We start from the raw sequence: 16,253 nt of genomic DNA, 5'->3' as shown, positions 1-16,253 counted from the left end.
TTCAGCAGGTGCAAGAATTGTTCCACTTCGAGATGTACTCTTGATGTATTTGTGGGGAGAGGTGAACTCCCTGTCCTCCTACTCTGTCATATTCATCAGCCCCTCACCAGGAAAAATTTTTCAATATCATCTTTGTATGTGATCTTAGTGAATATTTTCTCAGAATGGATATCCATGAATGAGATTGTTGCGTCTAGGAATAGATATATTTTAATGCTATTGGACATCATTGCCAAATTGTTTTCCAAAATAGACTGAAAGATGTTTCCTCCTGAGACATGTGAGAGAACCCATTTTCTTGCATCATCACCTGAAATAGAATTTATGACCTTAAACTTCTCCACATTTGAAGTAGTCTTTTAAGTAGCTATGGGGGTGAGGGTTGGGAAGAGTGGAACCCATTCATTCCTAAACTTTAAAGGACTTGGTGTGCCCAGGAACTTCTCCAAGATCCGCATCTGTAGAGGGGAAGGGGACTTGGGAATAGGTGGCTCCACCTCCCATGCTAGCCAATCTAGAGGGTCCTTGTGGCCCCACCCCAAGAAGTGAGGACCTAAGGGGTTTCAGACAGAGATGACAGGCTCTTGGGTGATCACAGGATGAGGGAGAAGGACAGTCTCCTGGTGTGACCCTGGAGCAGGGCTCTGACTCTGAGCTCTCATTGAATTATGCTCTGAGTCATAAGTCCAAGGTCCAACCATCTGGAGTCCCAAATGAGCCTGACTCAAGGGATCAGGTCAGGGGGTGCTGTGGACAGGAGCTGCTTCTATGAGTTAGTCATTAAAACTGGAGCATACCTGTTTCTCTGGGCATGGGAAATCCAAGAGAGGAAGGGTTGAATTTTTCAAGAATGAAGGGGGCCAAAATGAGCAAGAAAGAAATCAAAGGGAGTATCAGGATGGGGAAATTTTCCTCCTGCCACTTTTGGGTTCTTCTGCTTAGTTATAACAATTGAATTGCCACAAGATAGATTAACAGGAAAAAAAAACCATTTAATTCATAAGCACAGAGGTCTCATAGAAATGGGACTCCACTCTATGAGTGGACCAAAGGGACCAAAATAGGCTGTTTGTTTACAGATCATTTTAGACAAACAATTTGTGAAGATTTAACAAAACAAAGGGGCTGGTGTTTGGGGTAACAGACTACTGAAGAAGTAACAAAGTTTGTTTGTACATCTTTCATAGTCTAGAATTCCTTAACTCTGGTGATACGGATGCTTTCAATCCTCCTGGTACAGGATAGATACTTTCACATGGGAGATTTATCTCCTGCTTTCAGGAGGAAAGGAGGTGTCAGAGTGGTTTTTTAACCACCCACAGGCTGTTTCTCAAGTTACTTTAATTCAAAATAATCAATATGCCTTTGTGGCACATTTTGGGATGGTCTGCCTTAGGCCCCAACAGGAGCATGGAAGGGGATGCAAGACAGAGGAACTGGGAGACAGAAGGAACTGAAGGAGCTGACAGGGTGCCCTATAGTACAGAGTCATACCCCCACCTCAAGCCTGGGTCTGAACAGGAGGTCGGGGCAGGAGGCTGGGGGCTTGGGGTCCTTTCTATCTGCCTCCTCCCTGATCTGGTAGACCACTGGGTTCCTCTGGTGCATCACTAGGCAGGACTGGGAGAGGCATCAATCCCGCAAACCATTTGTAAATTTTGGAGATTACTCTTTGGTCAGTCACATCATTTGCAAATATTTTCTCCCATTCTTTGGGTTGTCTTTTCATTTTGTTTATTGTTTCCTTTGTTGTACAAAGGCTTTTGAGTTTAATTAGGTCCCATTTGTTTATTTTTGTTTTTATTTCCATTACTCTGGGAGATGGATCAAAAAAGATATTGCTGTGGTTTATGTCAAAAAGTGTTCTGCCTAAGTTTTCCTCTAAGAGGTTTATAGTATCAGGTCTTACATTTAGGTCTTTAATCAATTTGGAGTTCATTTTTCTATGTGGTGTTAAATAATGTTCTAATTTCATTCTTTTACATATATCTGTCCAGTTTTGCCAGCACAATTCATTGAAGAGACCTTTCTCCTTTGTATACACTTGCCTCCTCTGCTGTAGATTAATTGACCACAGGTTCTTGATTTTATTTCTGGGCCTTCTATCCTGATTCATTGATCAAACAGCTCATGTAGCTCATATCAAAAAACAAACAGCCCAATCAAATAATGGGCAGAAGACCTAAGTAGACATTTCTCCAAAGAAGACATATGTGCCCAGAGGCACATGAAAAGATGTTCAACATTTCTAATTATTAGATAAATGTAAATCAAAACTGGAATGAGACATCACCTCAAACCAATCAAAATGGGCATCATCAAAAAGTCTACAAAAAAATACATGCTGGAGAGGGTGTGGAGAAAACGGAAACCTCCCTATGCTCTCTGTGGGAATGTAAATTCGTACAGCCACTATGGAGAAGGTTCCTTAAAAATCTAAAAGTAGAGCTACCATATGATCCAACCATTCCACTCCTGGGCATATATCCAGAGAAAACCATGGTTCAAAAGAATACATGCACCCCAATGTTCATTGCGATGCTGTTTACAATAGCCAAGACATGGAAGCAACCTAAATGTCCCTTGACAGATAAATGGATAAAGAAGATGTGGTACATATATACAACAGAATATTACTCAGCCATTAAAAATCGAAATAATGCCATTTGCAGCAACATGGATGGAACAGGAGATCATCATAGTAAGTGAAGTAAGTCAGACAGAGAATATCAAATATCACAGGATATTGCTCATATATAGAATCTTAAAAAAAATGATGGAAGTGAACTTATTTACAAAACAGAAACAGAGTCACAGACTTAGAAAACAAAGTTATGGTTACCAAAGGGGGAGGGATAAATTGGGAGTTTGGGCTTGACATATACACACTACTATATTTAAAATAGATAACCAACAAGGACCTACTGTATAACACAGTGAATTCTGCTCAATATTCTGTAACAACTTAAAAGGAAAAGAATTTGAAAAAGAATAGATACATGTATATGTACAACTGAATCTAATGCAACATTGATAATCGACTATATTTCAAAATAAAATAAAAAGATAAATAAAAATTAAAAAATAAAAGTAAAATATAAAAAATCCTGCAAAGTGGCTCCCTGTTCATTTGCATACACCCCACCCCCTCAGGGCCCCTCCTTCCACTCTCACTCTTACAAAGGAGGTGCAGAATTTCCTGCTAGGGCAAGAGCCCAGTTCCCAGGTGGAAGTGCTTTCCTAGAAGGACATGAGGAGGGAAGAGGTCCATTCTGGGACCTCAATCCCCCCTTTCCATAAACACATGGAAGAAACACATTTTAAAAGCATCTTGAAATGGATAAAAATGGAGAATTTCTAGGGAAGAAAATAGAGACAACAGGACTAAAAGGAGGGCGAGAGTGAAAAGGACAGGGGGAAAAACAAAGCCAGAGCTGCCTGTCCCCACCCATGGGCACAGCCACTCAGAGGCCACCTTGAAGTTGCAGCTGGAAGGGGCAAGCTTTGATGGTCTGAGTGATCAGCCTTTTGTAGCTGGAGTCATGCTCTGGGAAGTGGGTGGCAGGGAGAGGAAAGGTCAAGAACAGAGACAAGTTGGGGTCTGGGGCAGAGGTAGACACTTAGGGCCCACAGCCTCTAGAGGGAGCAGTACTGGGGATTCTGGGAGGTTGGAGTCAGCACTGAGGGCAGAAGGGAGCATGGGAAGCAGAACAATGGAAGCTCCAGGAGGTGGAACTGAGGAGACTCCTGTCCAGCTCCGCTTGTCCAGAATGAAAACACCCTGAAGGGGGATCCTGGAGAGAAGGGCACAGACTCCTAAGGACACTCCCCCACTCTATCCCTGATCTTCCATCTCAGCTTTTCCCTCCTCTGGAAGGGCAGATACTTCTGTTATGGAGCAAAGGACTTGATGCCTGAGCAAAGGGCTTGATGCCTGATGCACATAGAAGCCAATGCTATGGCACCAGCTTTTGAGAAAAGCTTTATTGCAAGGAGGCAGGGGGCAAGGCTCAAATCTGTCTTCCCAACAGCAAGGTGAGGTTGATATCTACAGGTTCAGGTTTTGGAGCAGAAAGGGGGAAAAAGTGGTTGGTTATAAAGTTTAAGGGAGTGATGGATTCTTATGTGTAGGGCTTCATACTTCTCCATGGCTAGCATGTGCAAATTCCTGGAGAGCTGGTATGAAACATGTGGGGGAAATATGGGCTGTGATGTCAAAAGGTCATGCATTGGACAAGCAAGTCTATTTGCCACAGACTCCAATCTGCCATACTCTTTCCAACTGGTTTCAGGCAATTTTGTCATGTTGTAAGAGGAGGTGATTTTTAACAACCTGCTTCCTTATCTGCAGTTCTGTAAGATGAGCTCAAGAATTTCTCTTAGTGATGGGTTTTTTTAACCCTATGGGGCAAGGTTTAATTTCTAGTCATATTAGTCTGTCCTGTGACAGAGTTTCCCTCTAGCTATCAAAGGGAAAGTTCCAAGACCTTTCTAAGATTTTGAAGTTGAATGCTGTCTTACCCATCTTCAAATAGGAATCTTCATCAGGAGATCCTGGTTTCAAGGCAGGTTGAATTCATCTTCATTTCCTTAATTGTTTTGGGTTCATTGTTGTAGGTATTTTCCTTCTGTTGTGTTTCTTGCCTAGAGAAGTTCCTTTAACATTGTTGTAAAGCTGGTTTGGTGGTGCTGAACTCTCTCAGCTTTTGCTTGTCTGTAAACGTTTTAATTTCTCCATCAAATCTGAATGAGATCCTTGCTGGGTAGAGTAATCTTGGTTGCAGGTTTTTCTCCTTCATCACTTTAAATAAGTCATGCCACTCCCTTCTGGCTTGTAGAGTTTCTGCAGAAAGATCAGCTGTTAACCTTATGAGGATTCTTTTGTGTGTTGTTTGTTGTTTTTCCTTTGCTGCTCCTAATATGTTTTCTTTCTTTTTAATTTTTGACCATTTGATTAATATGTGTCTTGGCGTATTTCTCCTTGGATTTATTCTGTATGGGACTGTCTGTGCTTCCTGGACTTGATTAACTATTTCCTTTCCCATGTTGGGGATGTTTTCAACTATAATCTCTTCAAATATCTTCTCATTCCCTTTCTTTTTCTTTTCTTCTTCTGGAACCCCTATAATTCGAATGTTGGTGCATTTAATGTGGTCCCAGAGGTCTCTGAGACTGTCCTCATTTCTTTTTATTGTTCTTTCTTTATTCTGCCCTGCAGCAGTTATTTCCACTAGTTTATCTTCCACATCACTTATCTGTTCTTCTGCCTCAGTTATTCTGCTATTGATCCCATCTAGAGTATTTTTAATTTCATTTATTGTGTTGCTCATCGTTACTTGATTCATCTTTAGTTCTTCTAGATCCTTGTTAAATGTTTCTTGCATTCTGTCTATTCTATTTCCAAGATTTTGGATCATCTTTACTATCATTATTCTGAATTCTTTTTCAGGTAGACTGCCTATTTCCTCTTCCTTTGTTAGGTCTGGTGGGTTTTTATCTTGCTCCTTTACCTGCTGTGTGTTTTTCTGTCTCCTCATTTTGCTTATCTTATTGTGTTTGGGGTCTCCTTTTTGCAGGCCGCAGGTTCATAGTTCCCGTTGTTTTTGGTGTCTGTCCCCAGTGGCTAAGGTTGGTTCTGTGGGTTGTGTAGGCTTCCTGGTGGAGGGGACTAGTGCCTGTGTTCTGGTGGATGAGGCTGGATCTTGTCTTTCTGGTGGGCAGGTCCACGTCTGGTGGTGTGTTTTGGGGTGTCTGTGGCCTTATTATGACTTTAGGCAGCCTCTCTGCTAATGGGTGGGGTTGTGTTCCTGTCTTGCTAGTTGTTTGGCATAGGGTGTCCAGCACTGTAGCTTGCTGATCGTTGAGTGAAGCTGGGTGCTGGTGTTGAGATGGAGATCTCAGGGAGATGTTCGCCATTTGATATTATGTGGAGCTGGGAGGTCTCTTGTGGACCAGTGTCTTGAACTTTGCTCTCCCACCTCAGAGGCACAGCACTGACTCCTGGTTGCAGCACCAAGAGCCTTTCATCCACATGGCTCAGAATAAAAGGGAGAAAATATAGAAAGAAAGAATTAGTAGAAGAAACATAAAGAGAAAGAAAGAAAGAAAGGAGGGAGGGAGAGAGGGAGTGAGGAAGGAAGGAACGAATGTAGGAAAAAAGAGAGAAGATAAAGTAAAATAGAATAAAGTATGATAAAATATAACATTATTAAAATAAAAATAATTATTAAAAAAAGTTTGTAAAGAAGGACAGATAGAACTCTGGGACAAATGGTGGAAACAAAGCTATACAGACAAAATCTCACAGAGAAGCATACACATACACATTCACTAAAACAGGAAAAGGGGAAAAAATTATAAACCTTGCTCTCAAAGTCCACCTCCTCAATTTGGGAAGATTCGTTGTATAAAGGAGGGAAGGAAGGAAAGAAAGAAAGAAGATAAAGTAAAATAAAATAAAGATAATATAAAATAAAGCTATTAAAATAAAAAATAATTACTAAGAAATAATATTCTTTTTAAATGGATGGCTAGAACCCTAGGACAAATGGTGGAAGCATAGCGGTACAGACAAAATCTCACACAGAAGCATACACATACACACTCACAGAAAGAGGAAAAGAGGAAAAAGTCATAAATCTTGTTCTCAAAGTCCATCTCCTCAATTTGGGATGATGCGTTGTCTATTCATGTATTCCACAGATGCAGGGTACCTCAAGTTGATTGTGGAGCTTTAATCGGCAACTTCTGAGGCTGCTGGGAGAGATTTCCCTTTCTCTTCTTTATTCTCACAGCTCCCGGGTCTCAGCTTTGGATTTGGCCCCGCCTCTGTGTGTAGATTGCCGGAGGGCGTCTGTTCTTCACTCAGACAGGACAGGGTTAAAGGAGCATCCGCTTCGGAGACTCTGGCTCAATCAGGCGGGGGGGGGGGGGGGGGGAGGGAGGGGCACGGAGGCAGGGCGAGCGTGCGGCGACAGAGGCCAGCATGACATTGCACCAGACCGAGGCGCGCCGTGTGCTATCCCGGGGAAGTCGTCCCTGGATTCCCGGACCCTGGCAGTGGTGGGCTGCACAGGCTCCCTGGAACGGTGGCGTGGACAGTGACCTGCGCTCACACACAGGCCTCTTGGTGGTGGCAGCAGCAGCCCCAGCCTCCCACGCCCGTCTCTGGGGTCTGTGCTTTTAGCAGCGGCTCACGCTGGTCTCTGGAGCTCCTTTAAGCAGTGCTCTTAATCCCCTCTCCTTGTGCACCAGGAAACAAAGAAGGAGGAAAAAGTCTCTTGCCTCTTCGGCAGGTCCAGACATTTTCCTGGACTCCCCCCTGGCCAGCCAATGTGCACTAACCCCTTCAGGCTGTGTTCACGCCGCCAACCCCAGTCCTCTCCCTGCGCTCCCACCGAAGCCCGAGCCTCAGCTCCCAGCCCCGCACACCCTGGCGGCCGAGCAGACAAGCCTCTCGGGCTGGTGAGTGGCGGTCGGCACCAACACTCTGTGTGGGAATCTCTCCGCTTTGCCCTCTGCACCCCTGTTGCTGCACTCTCCTCCGCTACTCTGAAGTTTTCCCCCTCCGCCAACTGCAGTCTCTGCCCCGGCAGGTAGACTCCTAACCACTGCAACACCATAAGTGGGGTTTTAAAGTCTCCTACTGTTATTATATTATTGTCCATTTTCCCCTTTATGTCTGTTAATATTTGCTTTATATATTTAGGTGCTCCTGTATTTGTTCAACATTGTAATACCCTATTTTTATATTGATCCCTTTATCACTATATAATGCCTTTCTTTGTTTTTTCTTATAGACTTTGTTTAAAAGCCTATTTTATCTGATAGTATTGCCATCCCCATTTTCTTGTCATTTATCTTTGTATGAAATATCTTTTCCCATCTCCCCACTTTCAATTTGTGTGTGTCTTTAGCCTTGAAGTGAGTCTCTTATGGGCAGCATATTGAAGCATCTAGTTCTTTTTTAAATCCAATCAGCCTCCCTAGGTCTTTTGGGTGAAGCATTTAGTCCTCTGACATTTAAAGTAATTATTGATAGGTATGTACTTATTGCCATTTTATTACTTTTTTTCCCAGTTGTTTTTGTAGTTCTTCTCCTTTCATTTCTTCTTTTTTTGTTTCTTCTCTTGTGGTTTGATTACTTTCTTTAATAGTGTGCTTGTGTTTCTTTCTTTTTGGTTTTTGTGTCCCTGTTGTAGGTTTTTTATTTCTGGTTACCATAATGTTCATATATATTGACATATATTTACTAAGTAGTTGTATCTACTTGCCTTAAACTGGTAGTTATTGACATTCAAACACATTCTAAAATATCTACACTTTTTTACTCCCCTCCCACACATTTTGTGGTTTCAATGTCATAGTTTACATCTTAATGCTTATCCATTAACTGTTTATTGAAGTTATAGCTGCTTTTACACTTCTTTGTCTTTTATTCAATGTGCTGGCTTATTTCAGTTGTTGATCTTCAATCTTTACTGTATATTTGCCTTTATGAGTGTGATTTTCCTTTTCCTATAGATTCTTACTTCTTCTACATTTAGATTATATTCTTCAGCATTTCTTTAAGGGTAGCTTTAGTATAGATGAGCTCTTTTAGTGTTTGCTTGCCCGAGAGGTTCTTTATCTCTCCTTCTATTCTAAATGATAATCTTGCTGGGTAGAGCATCTTAGGTTACAAATTTTTCCCTTTCAGCACTTTGAATATGTCATGCTATTCCCTCCTAGCTGCAAAGTTTCTGCAGAGAAATCAGCTGATTGCCCTATGGGTGTTCCCTGGTATAGGACTCTTTTTCTCTTGTTGCCTTTAGAATTCTCTCTTTAACTTTTTCCATTTTAATTATGGCGTGTCTTGTGGATCTGTTTGGGGGTCACCTTACTTGGGACCCTCTGTCCTTCCTGTACCTGGATATCTATTTCCTTCATTAGTTTTGAGAAGTTTTTAGCCAACATATCTTCAGATCGATTTTTGATCCCCTTCTCTCTCTCTTTTGCTTCTTGAACCCCTAGAATACAAATGTTGGAATGCTTAATGCTATCACAGTAATCTCTTATTTTCATTTTTAAACATTGGTTTTTCTGTCTGCTGTTCTGAGTGTGTGCTTTCCATTATTCTTTCTTCCAGAGCACTTATGCATTCTTCTGTATCACATAATCTGCTATTCGTTACTTGTAGTGTGTTTTTGTTTTAGTTATTGGATTATTAACTTCTAACTGAGTATTCTTTGATATTTTCTAGTTTCTTGTTAAAATGTTTTGTGTTTAGGTCAGTTCTTTCCCCTAATTCTCTTAATATCTTTATTGCCAATGTTTTGAATTCTTTATCTGGTAAATTATTTATTTCATCATTTTATTCAGCGTTTCTCTTGATCTTTTAATTGAGATTATTTCCTCTGCCTTTTAATTTTCTGAATTGTGTAAATCAGTTACCAGTTTCAGTCTTGAAGCGATATTCTTATGTGGGAGCATCCCTATGCACACTGTGTGTGCCTAATACATTTAGTGGGAGGGTTGGCTTTGACGTGGATGGCTATCACAACTTTCCTCGGGGTGTGCTGGCAACTATCACCATGGTAGGGGGTGAAACTGGAGATGGAGTTGCTAGAGCTGGAGCACGGTGTGATGTGGGACTTCCTCTCTGCTCAGTGGCCACCAGCACCCTGTCAGGGGTCTGAGCCTAAGTTGCTGGAGCAGAAGCCCTGAGGGTCAGTCTTGGGGTGGCTCTGTTCCCTTTAAGTGTGTGCGGTTTTCCCTCTCCTTGCACTGGAACTTTTGCCCCAGAGGAGGGGAGTGCTGAAGCAAGTTGGGCCTGGGCACAGACAAGTTTGATGCACTGCCTTTTGTAGGTATCTATGGCTCCATTCAGACGCAGTCTCAGGCACAAGCCCCCTTTGTCTCTCATAGCTAAACACTGCACCCTGCCTCGGCTACCCCTGTTCTGTTGTGAAGCCGTTCTGTCGTGAACATCTCTTTGCCTTGCCTTGGCGGCCATCCAGCATGCCTGCGCTCCTCATGAGCAGAGACCAGGCCTATTCCACCCTTTTATTTATTGCAGTGGTCTTCCAACCAGTGAAGGGGACTTGTCTCCTCCATCTAGGATGCCAGGAATGGGACACCCAGTCTGTGGCTTGACCTGCTCACTCCCCAGAGCACATGTCTGCTCATGCAATCTCCCTTTTCCTCTGAGTCCCATCCCAGGGGCACAGGTCCCAATCCAATTGCTATGTTTTCCTTCCAACCCGATTACATGTGTATCTTTCTTACAGCTGGGTTGTACACATGTCCTTCTGCCAGTTTTCAGTGAGGACTCTTCCACATGTAGGTGTATTTTTGATGTGTTTGGGGCTGGGGCAGTGAAGAGGTGTGCTCTCTGACTTCTTAACTCTGCCATCTTGATCTCCCTCCAGTCTTTCACCATTAGGTGTGATTTTAGCTGAGGTTTTATAGATGCCCTTTATCATATTGAGGAAGTTCCCTTTTATTCCTAGTTTGTTGCATATTTTTGTCATGAAACTTTCTTAGATTTTGTCTAATGCTTTTCCTTCATCAATTGAAATGATCAAGTATTTTTTCCTTCACTTTATTAATGTGTTGTATTACATTGATTTTTGGATGTTGAACCACCCTTGCCTTCCTAGGATAATTCCCAGTTGGTCATGATGTGTAATCCTTTGATAAGCTTCTGGATATGGTTCTTAAAAGTTTGTAGAGAATTTTGTATCTATACTAATAAGGCATACTGTTCTGCAGTTTGTGTTTCAGTGGCTTTATCTGGTTGTGCTATCAGGGTTATGCAGGCCTCGTAGAATGAGTTAGGAAGTCTTTCCTTGCCTATTTTTTAGAAGAGTTTGAAAATAATTAGCGTTAATTCTTCCTCAAATGTTTGGTAGTTTTCATCATTGAAAACATCTGGTCCTGGGCTTTTTTATAGGGAAGTTTTTGATTACTGACTCAAACTCTTTGCTTTTTTAAAAGTCTGTTCAGGTTTTCTATTTCTTCTTGAGTCAATTTAGGTAGTTTTTCTATTTCTAAGAATGTTTCCAGCTCATCCATGTATCTAAGTTGTTGGCATACAATTGTTCACAGAATTATTTGGAATCCTTTTTCTTTATATGTGTAAGGTCATTTAATGTCTCCACTTTGATATGTGATTGTAATAATTTGAGTCTTCCCTCTTTTTTCGTAGTCATTGTAATTAAAGTTTTGTCAGTTTGTTACCGTTTTTTAAACATCTTTATTGGAGTATAATTGCTTTACAATGTTGTGTTAGATTCTGCTCTATAACAAAGTGGATCAGCTATATGTAAACATATATCCCCATATTCCTTCCCTCTTGCATCTCCCTCTTACCCTCCTCATCCCACGCCTCTAGGTGGTCACAAAGCACGGAACTAATCTTCCTGTGCTATGTGGCTGCTTTCCACTACCTACCTATTTTATATTTGGTAGTGTATGTACGTCCATGCCACTCTCTCACTTCATCCCAGCTTACCGTTCCCCCTCCCCATGTCCTCAAGTCCATTCTCTACATCTGTATCTTTATTCCTGTCCTACCCCTAGGTTCTTCAGAACCTTTTTTTTTTTTAGATTCCATATATATGTGTTAACATATGGTATTTGTTTTTCTCTTTCTGACTTACTTCACTCTGTAGGACAGGCTCTAGGCAAATCCACCTCATTACAAATAACTCAATTTCATTTCTTTTTATGGCTAATATTCCATTGTATATCTGTGCCACATCTTTCTTCATTCATCTGTCAATGGACACTTGGGTTGCTTCCATGTCCTGGCTATTGTAAATCGAGCTGCAATGAACATTGTGGTGCATGACTCTTTTTGAATTATGTTTTTCTCAGGGTATATGCCCAGTAGTGGGATTGCTGGGTCGTGTGGTAGTTCTATTTTTAGTTTTTTAAGGAACCTCCATACTGTTCTCCATAGTGGCTGTATCAATTTACATTCTCACCAACAGTGCTAGAGGGTTTTAACGGAGACACTTTTGGTTCAAATATACAAATAGATTAGAAGTAAGATTATTGAAAAAGATATATCATGCAAGCAGTAACAAAAAGAAAGCATGAAAGCCTATATTAATATCAGGTTAAATCGATGTTAAGACAAAAAATGTTTCTAGAGACCATGAAAATTTATTACAATTAACGTCGCAATCAAGAAATATAACAATTATGAACATATATGAACCCAACAGTACCCTGAAATACGTGAAGCAAAACTGACCAAACTGAAGGGAGGCAAGCAATTCAACAATAATAGTTGGAACTCCAATACCAATCCCAGTAATCAATAAGACAACTAGACAATTTGCTTAGAACATAAGCAAGAATGTAGAAGATTTGAACAACACTATCTATCAACGACACCTAACTGACATCTATCAAATATTCCATCCAACAACACCAGAATGCAAATTCTTCTCAAGTATACATCTCCAGGATAAACCATATGCCATACAATAAAACAATTTTCATAAATTTAATAAATTAATTAATGTATAGATGTCAACAGCATAAGGAAATTTAAGAAATCCACATATGTGTGGAAATTAACACACTTTCAAATGACCAATGAGTAGAATAAATCACAAAGGAAATTGACAATTAAGAAATTGAGCTGAATTAAATAAAAAACATAAGAAACAAAATTTATGAAATGCAGATAAAATCATATTTAGAGGAAAAATGTACAGCTTAAAACACATATATTAGAAAAGGAGAATATCTCAAATCAATAACCTACCCTTCCACCTTAAGAAACTAGAAAAAGAAGAGGAAACTAAACCAATGTAAGCAGAAAGAAGGAATTAATAAGGATGGTCGTGGGAGTAAGTTAAATAGGAAACAGAAAAACACAGAGAAAATTAATAAAACCAAAAGGTAGTTCTTTGATAACATTTTTAAAAACAGACAAATCTTTAGCCATGTTAATCAAGAAAAATGAGAGAAGACACAAATTGATAAAGTCAGAAATGAAAGAGGGGATATCACTACTACCCTTACAGAAATCAAAAGGATTTTAAGGGAGTGGTATAAACAACTTCATGCCAACAGATTAGACTACTAAGATGAAATGGAAAATTCTTAGAAAAAAAGACACAAGTTACCAGAACTGAATCCAGAAGAAACAGAAAACTTAAATCTTCTTGTAAGAAATATTGATAATAACTAAAAATCTTCTCAAAGCAGTGAGTGTAGATGTGGTTATTAAGGGTAGCATTACAGGGCCTTGTGATGGTGGTAGAGTTCTGAAGCTTGGTTGTGTTGGTTATGTGTATCTACATATGTGATAAAATCACGTAGAGATATACACACACACACACACATGCACATCTCCATTTAGGGAAACTGGTACATGGAATATTCCTGTATATATATGTGTATATATATATATGTATGTATATATATATATATATATATATATGTATATATATATATATATATATACATACATATATATATATATATATATATATATTGCTGTGAATGTATGATTATTTGAAAAGAAAAAGCTTAAAAAAATTCCACAATAAAAAAGCACAGGCCCAGATGAGTAGACTTATGAATTCTTTCAATAATTTAAATAAGGAATAATATCGATCCTTTAAACATTATTCCAGAAAATGGGGGGGAGGGAACACTTTTCAACTCATTCTATGAGGCCAGGATTATCCTGATACCACTCAGATAAACAAATCACAGGAAAAGAAAACTACAGACAAATATTCTTCATACCCCCCAAAACAACAAAATAAAGCAGGGCTCCCCTGGTGGTGCAGTGGTTGAGAGGCCTCCTGCCAATGCAGCAGACACGGGTTCGTGCCCCGGCCAGGAAAGATGCCACATGCCGCAGAGTGGCTGGGCCTGTGAGCCATGGTCACTGAACCTGCGTGTTGGGTGCCTGTGTTCCACAGTGGGAGAGGCCACAACAGTGAGAAGCCTGTGTACTTAAAAAACAAACAAAGAAACAAACAAAAAATCGGGCAAAATATAAAATTTTATGCCATGACCAAGTAGGATTTACCCTAGTAATGCAAAGTTGGTTTAATATCTGAAACTCAGTGAACATAATTCCCAATAATAATAGAATAAAGGGCAAATGATCATCACAGCAGATGCATAAAAATGTTTCACAAAATCGACCACCGTCTCATAATAAAATCCTTCATAAACTAGGAATAGAAGGGAATTTCCTGAACCTGATAAGGAGTATTTACAAAATACCCACAGGTGACATTATACGTAGTGGTCTTAGTGGTGAAAGACTAGACACTTTCGACCTAAAATCAGGAACACGAGAAGGAAATCTACTCTCATTGCTTCTATTCAACATTGTGCTGGAGGTTTTATCCAGTGAGATTAGAGAAGGAAAAAAATCCAGATTGGAAAATAAGTAAAACAGTCTTTATTCACATAGAACAAGATACTATATTATTCACATAGAACAAGTTCCTATATATAGAAAAACCCTAAGAGACACATGCATGCACGCACACGCGTGTGTGTGCTTCTACAACTAAAAAAGGAGTTCAAGAATGTTGCAGGAGAGATGTATATACCAAAATTAATTGCACTTTTATATATCAGCAATGAACAGTCTGAAAATGAAAGTAGGAAAAATAATTTCATTCACTTATCAGCAAAAAGAATAAAATACATAGGAACACATTTAATGAAAGATGTGCAAGGCTTGTACAGAGAAGACCACAAAACATTGCTCCAAAAGCTAAATAAGACCCAAGTAAATGGAAAGATATATTATGTCTATACATGGAAGACTTAATATTGTTAAGATGGCACTATTTCCCAAGTTGATTCTACAAATCCATACAATCCCTATCAAAATCCCAGCTGGTCGTTTTTTTGTTTTTTGTTTTTTTGAAATTGACAAACTAGTCTTAAAATTCACATGGTAATACAAGGAACCAAGAATGGCTAAAACAATCTTAAAAAATAACAAAGTTGAAGAACATATATTTCCCAATTTTTAAACTTACTACAAAGCTATGGTAATTAAGGCAGAGTGATAGTGGCATAAGACACATAGTCCAATGGAACAGAATTGAGATTCCAGAAATAAACCCTTACATTTATGGTTAATTAGTTTTGGACAAATGTGCCAACACAATTCAATGGGGTAAAGGACAGTCTTTTCAATAAATGATGCTAGTACCACGGGATAGCCACACACAAAAGAATGAATTTGGACCAGTACCTCACACAATACACCAAAATTAATTCAAAGTAGATCATATTCCTACATGTAAGAGCTAAAACTATAAAGTTCCTAGAAGAAAAACATAGGAATAAATCTTTGAGACCTGTGTGTAAGAAAAACCTCACCCGGCCTCTTGTGTGTTTCTTCTTTACTGTCACACTACTATTACACTCACAACACTTCTGACACCAGGTGTGTGAGCATTTTGCCCACACCAAGAAATTCTGTGACACCAGCTGAGTGTCCTACAATTTAACTCAATTCTGACACTGTGTACCTGAAGATAGCATCTCAGATCCCATAGATTATGGGCTCAGTCCCACAAGACTGCCCCCATTCAGGTGACAATCACAAGTAATAGGTCCCAAGTTTCCCCACAACTATCCCACTTGGCTGCAGATCAGAGGTTCCCATGACCTCCTCTCTCTTGGATTCACTTATTTGTTAGAACATCTCAAAGAACTCAGGGAAACACAGTTATACACTGAGCAATGTGGGAGTTGGGCGTGGTGACCCCTGCACAGTTGAAAATCTGAGTATAACTTGACAATTGGCCCTCTGTATCTATGGTTTCACATACACCAACTGCAGATCTTGTAGTACTCTAGTAGTTTTCACTTTAAAAAATCTTCGTATAAGTGGACCCACACAGTTCAAACCTGTGTTTTCCAAAGGTCAACTGTATTTATGTTTACTGGTTAATATACAATAAAGGATATGATAAAGGATACAGATGATCTGCCAGATGAAGAGATATATCAGGTGAGGTATGGAAGTGTCCCAAACTCAGGAGCTTCTGTCCCCGTGGAGTTGTGGTACATCGCCCTCCTGGTATATGGATGTATTCACCAACCTGGAACCTCTCTGAACCCCATGCTATTGGGATTTTATGGAGGCTGCCACACATAGGCATGATCAATTATTAAGTCCATTTCCAGCCCTTTCTCCTCTCTGGAGAACTGGCGGCGGGGCTGGAAATCCCAAACTTCTAAGTATGGTTTGGTCTTTCTGGTGACTA

This window comes from Mesoplodon densirostris, chromosome 3 (assembly GCF_025265405.1).
Source record: "Mesoplodon densirostris isolate mMesDen1 chromosome 3, mMesDen1 primary haplotype, whole genome shotgun sequence".
NCBI classification, from domain to species: Eukaryota; Metazoa; Chordata; class Mammalia; order Artiodactyla; family Ziphiidae; genus Mesoplodon; species Mesoplodon densirostris.
This window is presented reverse-complemented; position numbering follows the sequence as displayed.